The following is a 6,528-nucleotide window of genomic DNA, read 5'->3' as shown; positions in this document are numbered from 1 at the left end:
AGGAGTGGAGGAAACTGAGCTCGAGAGAGACATTTCTTCCAATTCTACCACAAGTGGTTGTACACGAACCAGAATTGAGCCAAAGAGGACAAGAGATTATACTCTGTAGCTTGACCCCTTTCATTTCATCTTACTTATCGCTTTCATCTTCTCATTTGATTAAGTATTGGTTTTGTAAAGATAATCAGTTTTTTTATAAATTCACATATTTGATCTATCATATTTTGCCACTGTTTATTTCTTATTTATGTTGGATGTATCAATAACATCATGCAAAGTTTCATTTCTAACACTTAAGCCAACTAAATCAATTGGTAAAAGCAGCTTTAACTTAAATTAGTCGAGAGAATAAGTAAGTCAGCATCAAGTTAGAAACACTTATACATCTAGAGCTACGCACTGGTGTTTTATTGCATCCTGTGTTTGATGCATACATCCTAGAGATAGGTGTTGTATGATATTCGCATTGAGAAGTGTCGAATAGAGTCTAAGGCACAGACGGAGATAAACAAGTCATCTCATTCACATCATATTCTTGTTTGTGTACCTCTAACTTAGATCGACACATATCACTTGCATTAAACTCTATTTTCACACGACCCATCATTCTCTACTCGACCCTTTATATCTTCTTGCACACACACGGCAGCTTAGTGTAAATAACTCATTTCTACATACATTTAGGATATTTCTACAATAGTTACAATGCAAGGTCTACATTAGCTTTAATCTGAATCCCTGATTTTGACCCTGGACTTACCAGGAACCTGAGTTGGATTTATACTTGCATCCGATTCAAGAAACTTGAATGTCTATAGAGGAGTGTCATGCGTCCTATTGCACAACACTACTGCATCAATACGTCACTAACACATCATAAATGCATTGACGCATCATTCACATTTGCACTTATTTTTCTAATTATTTTATACAATACACTCCTAAGCTCGAATCACGAAATCAACGAACGGTAAACAATAAGTAAAATTTACCTGCCATTCAGGAGTCTCCCATCTATCACAAAGAATCTTCCAATCTTCTTTATTTGTTAGCCTGTCTAGTAGATTTTCACAAGCAATTACAAGAATCTCAAAGCTACAATAGTGCTTATGCAGTTCTGATCTATATTCTCTAAATGCTTATGCAGTTCTGGTGGACTTTGACACCATTATTATAGATCCTAAATATGTACAGATCGTAAATAAAATTGATCAGAAATGTTCAACTCATATCTTTGGATTTTAGCTTCAATGCAGATTAAGAATCTAATTACAGTCACAATGCACCAAATATTAGATGTTCAAAGTTAATAAAATTTAGAATAATTGATCAACTTGGAGTGGTTTGCAGCTTTGGAATTAGGTCACACATTCTAATTTCAACATCTCAATGAAACACTAAGAAGAACGAAATAGATTGACCAAAAGAACTATAAGAAGTTCATGTCATAATTCTTCAACCAAGTAACATTTCAATTTCTGAATAACAGAGCTAGGTTACAGGAAGTCCTAAAAAAGAGAGAAAAATTATGAACGCTAAGAAAGAAACCAGATCTAAAGTCAAGATCTACAATCCTCCATACGAGTAATCTAAAACCTAACCTTTGAAACCGTACAAAGTCCTTCCTTGCCTTTTCAAGGCATAAACCACATCCATGGCAGTCACCGTCTTCCTCCTTGCGTGCTCAGTGTAAGTAACAACATCGCGAATGACATTCTCAAGGAAGACCTTCAAAACGCCTCTGGTTTCTTCACAAATCAAACCACTGATTCACTGCACACCACCAGGACGAGCCAAACGGCGAATTGCAGGCTTTGTGATGTACTACAAAACCTATATTACTTGACACTTTGCAGTTTTTAATTACTTGACGTTTTTTTTAAAAAAACTTAATTACTTGACGTTTCTTTTAAAAAAACGTGAAGTAATGAAAAAACGTCAAGTAACGACTTTTTAGAAAAAAAATGTCAAGTAAAAGGATTAAAAAAGTGGAGATTGACGGAATATTTCGGATATTTTCACGCGATCCATTACTTGACATGTTTTTCTTGTCAAGTAATATAAGGTCTTGCTTGACACTTTTTTCGCGTCAAGTATACGAAGTTGTTACTTGACATATTTTTCGTGTCAAATAAAATATAAAAATAATATTTTTTTAATCTTTATTTTTTGTTTCCCTCCCCCATTTTCATTCCTAGATTTGGTTTCCCTCCTACAAAAATTATCAAATAAATTATTATTTTAAACAAGTAAAATGGTTAAATGCCCTAGTAAAAAAAGACTCCTCTCCTCTCCGAAACCCTCTCTTCGTAGCACCCCACCAAACGCCGACTCTCCCTCTCTACGCCCAAACTTCAGGTAATTTTAATTTAATTGTATTAAATTATTTGAGTTTTTATTTTCTTGGAGCTGGAGTTTGAGATAATTTGATATGATAATTGGTTCAAATATATTGGTTAAGATATTTGGAATTTTGGATTTGATTTAGTTTAATTTTTTTTTTAAAAAAATGTGGAGGGATTTGAATTAACTAGACAATCTAAGAGATTAAAATTTTGAGAGGAAAAATGAAGATATTTATGTATTTTGTTTAAACAAAAAGGAATTAACTTGATTAGTTGGACTATAATATAATATTTTCTTTTATTTTTTCTTTCCTTTTTCTTTCATTTTTTTTTTCTATTTTTCTTTCTCTTCCCTTCCCTTCTTCTTCCAGTCGCCAGACCCCCCATCTCCATCTTTCTCTCTTTGTGGCTTAGTGGTCTTCCGAGACCCTAATGCATGCCCTCACGGACTTAAAACTGCTTTCCACTCCTTTGCTGGGGACCAAGAATTTTAGTTTGGGGGAATTTTGTCTTGTTTTGTGAGCCGTTTTCGTTTATGGTTCTTTATTTTTGTATTTTGTTTTGATGGAGGAAGTTTAATTTACTAATTTTTCGGTTTTTGTTTCAATCACCTAATTTGGTTCTGTTTGAGGATTTTGAATCTCAAGAATGCTTATTTGGGGGAAAGTATGTCCCCGAGACCCTAATGCATGCTCTCACCGAATTTGAAACTTCTTTCCATTCCCTTGCTAGGGACCAAGAATTTTAGGTTTGGGGGAATCTTGTCTTGTTTTGTGAGCCGTTTTCATTTATGATTCTTTGTTTTTGTATTTTGTTTTGATGGAAGAAGTTTAATTTACTGATTTTTCAATTTTTGTTTCAATCACCTAATTTGGTTCTGTTTGAGGATTTTGAATCTCAAGAATGCTTATTTGGTTTTAAGTGGATTTAAGTTGAAATGATTTCTCAATCGATTGCTTTTGTTGGAAATTGAGTTCAATGGACGCTATTTGTTGCTTGAAGGGACAAGGAATGCTATCTACGAATCGAGTTTATTGATGGATATAATTCCTTTTGTTATTGGTTTCAGTTGGTAAATTAGTCGTGTGAGGATTTAGAATCTTGTGAATGTTTGTTGTTTGAGTCTAGTTGTATTTGTATTTGGTAGATTTAAATGAAAGTGATTTTTGAATTAACTAATTTGGCTGGGAATGAAGTGAATTTATTGACAGAAGTGAGTTTCAATGTGGTGTGGTTCTTTGAGGATTGTGGATTTTTATATGGTCCTTTCTTAGAAGTTGAGTTTTTCTCCCCTTTCTTTTTGACCCTTTGGTAAACTTTAGGAATTGAATATTTTTTTGGTAGAATAAACTTAGAGTGTATGTGCATTCTGACATGGTCCTTTCTTAACAATTGAATTGGTTTTTCTTTGACTCGTTGATAAACGTAACAAATTGAATATTTTTTGGTAGAATATCACATGTTTAATCGTTTTTCATTTTTATGCTTTATATGACTCATACTTTCAACTTCATACCTTCGAAGACCACTAAGCCGCCAGACCCCCATCTCCACCTCTCCCTCTCAGTCGCCAGACACGTTTTTCGCCGGATCTGCAGGCCAGATCTGAAGCCATTTGCAGCAGATCTGAAGTTGTTCGCCGGATTTGAAGTTGTTGTTGTCCAGTTGTTTCAGTGATTGACTTTGGAGATTGGAGTTGAGATCTTGAGGTGGTTTTGGATCAAACCACTACTAGGTAAGGTGCGTCGTTAATTTTTTTTTGGGTAAGAAGTCACAGTTAGTCTCATGTTTTATCTTATTTAATTTATACATTAAGGTTACAACTATTAGTTATGATAATTTTTAACTTGTTTAAATTGTATTGTTGTATTTATATCATAGGAGAAGGAAGTTGTTAGTACATCAACCACACATGAGGAAGGGAAGAAGGTGAAGGAGATGGAAGTTATTAGTGTACAACCGATCTTGAAGGTGAATTGTATTATGAGGTAAATTTACTATTAGTTACTTATAAAATTATAACTTGATGGTTTTAGGAGAAAGTTTCAAAGAATACGGGAAAGGATGAAGAAGTGATTGTTATTAGTGTACTACTGATCTTGGAGGTGAATTGTATAAGTCTTATATTCTTCTATCTTATTTAGGAATGAACATGTGATTGAGTTTTATAGCATGCACAAAGTGAAAACTTTATCAATGGTGGCTTATATCATGTAAGTAAATGTTATTTGTTTATGATATATTATCACTTTATTAATTAGTAGTAAGTTAGTGTGTTCGATTTATTATTGTAGGTATCTACATTTGTTCATTGTTGATTCAAATAAAGAGTCGAAGTATATTTTTGTAGAGCTCAGAACCTTTGTAGTAGATTAATGACTTTTGAACACGGTCATTTACTATAACCTTCATGTTCCATACTAATTAGTTGTATATTTTATTTAGTGATCATTATGAATATTATACTATACTCTTTGACGAATGTAAGGCAACAACCATTTTCCAGTCTAAAAAAAATTTTGCAAAAGACTTGAAAAACCACATTCTGGAAAACGGTAAAGGTAAGTATAAGAGCATTGAAAAAATTAATAGAATGATGTTTATTTAATACATCTATATGATATGTGTATTAATTATTGGCTTTGTATTGTAGTGTCTTTTACAAGTGGGAACTGTCAAATGTGGGTATTACGTTCTGAGATATATGCGAGAAATCGTGACAAAAGAGAAGAATATTATTACAGATGCAGTATGTCTTTAAACTACTTATATATATTGTAACATAATAGATAGTGTAAATAGTAAATTAATATATATATTTCACTTTCTATGTTTTATAGACTGATATGAGGAGCTCGTACTCCCAACTTGAATTGGATGAAGTACGCATGGAATGGGATGAATATTTAGGTCGTTATATCTGATGGACTTCCTATAAATTTTGTGTATGTGGTTACATGGGAATGCTCAAAACTTTTTTTTTTGTGTAAATGTTTTGTTCAGCCATTATAGGTTATATACTTCAAAGAAATGTGTGGTGGATGATAGAATTTTAGTCTTCTGATTTTTGAAATACATAGCACATATAGATTGGCCTTACAATTTTGGAATTATCATATATTGGGGTAGGTTGATAGAATATATACTACTGTACAATTGGTCTTGTAAATTTTGGAATCATTCATATAGACATGAGTAATAGAAAAATGAAATTGTTTATTTTAGTATTCTGAATTGTTACTTGTATATATTGGACTGATATGTAGACCTGAAATATGTGCAACTATTTATTTTAATTGAAGAAATTTCTTATTGGAACAAATGTAATGCAGGAAATGAGAAATGGAAATTAGATTCGAATGTTTAATTTGGAAAAAAAACATAGATGACTTTGAAAATATGTCAAGAATTAGATTACTTGACCATTATTTCGTGTCAAGATAAAAATATATTTGACAAATAAAAAATGTCAAGAGTAATCACAATAATAAGTGTCAAGAATTAATATACTTGACATGTCATTAGTGTCAAGTGTATTATACTTCTTAACCTGGAAATTGTGTCAAGAATTATTTCTCTTGATATTTTTACAGTATCAAGTTATGACATTATACTTGATAGTCGAATATCTCTACTTGACATTGGAAAAACGTCAAGTAATCCAGTAGTAGTTGAACGTTTTCTCTCAAGACCTTTCTATGACACTTAGCTCATCCTTTTCCCAAACCCTTGCCTCCCTTTCCGTGGTCGGACATTTTCAAAACTTGATTTAGAGAAGGGGGAAAAGAGAAAGAGAAAGGAAAAGAAATGAAATGAAAATTTTGGGGGGAAAAGAAAAGTGAGGGGAAAGAAGAAGGGGGTTTTTAAAGACTTTTCCCCCAGACATATTTTTATTGGAAAAGTTTTAATTTTCATCAACATAAATTTTTTAAAAAAATGCACACGTTACTCTATTTTGGCCGACGTATTAAATTTTCATCGAAATAAATACGCCTATGTCAACGAAAATGAATGCGTCGGGAAAGAAAATATTGAAACAGGTAAAAATTCTTGTAAAAATTCTTGTAGTGATTTTTCTAAATCAACCATTTGCAAAATTCTTAATTATAACAATTGACCTTAAAAAAACTAAAGTTGGCTAATTATTAATTTTAATTTTAATTTTTAGGGTGGGGAAGCTCTA

The 6,528-nt window shown here is 32.3% G+C and overlaps 1 pseudogene; it reads right to left on the bottom strand.

Moving 5' to 3' along the window:
* Nucleotides 1–1,596: 1,596 nt before the first annotated feature.
* Nucleotides 1,597–6,100, bottom strand: LOC120086779 (annotated as a pseudogene).
* Nucleotides 6,101–6,528: the final 428 nt, after the last annotated feature.

The sequence above is a fragment of the Benincasa hispida genome, chromosome 9 (assembly GCF_009727055.1).
Source record: "Benincasa hispida cultivar B227 chromosome 9, ASM972705v1, whole genome shotgun sequence".
Classification (NCBI taxonomy): domain Eukaryota; kingdom Viridiplantae; phylum Streptophyta; class Magnoliopsida; order Cucurbitales; family Cucurbitaceae; genus Benincasa; species Benincasa hispida.
Note: the sequence above shows the minus strand (reverse complement) of the source record. Positions and strands in the feature narration are given on the sequence as shown.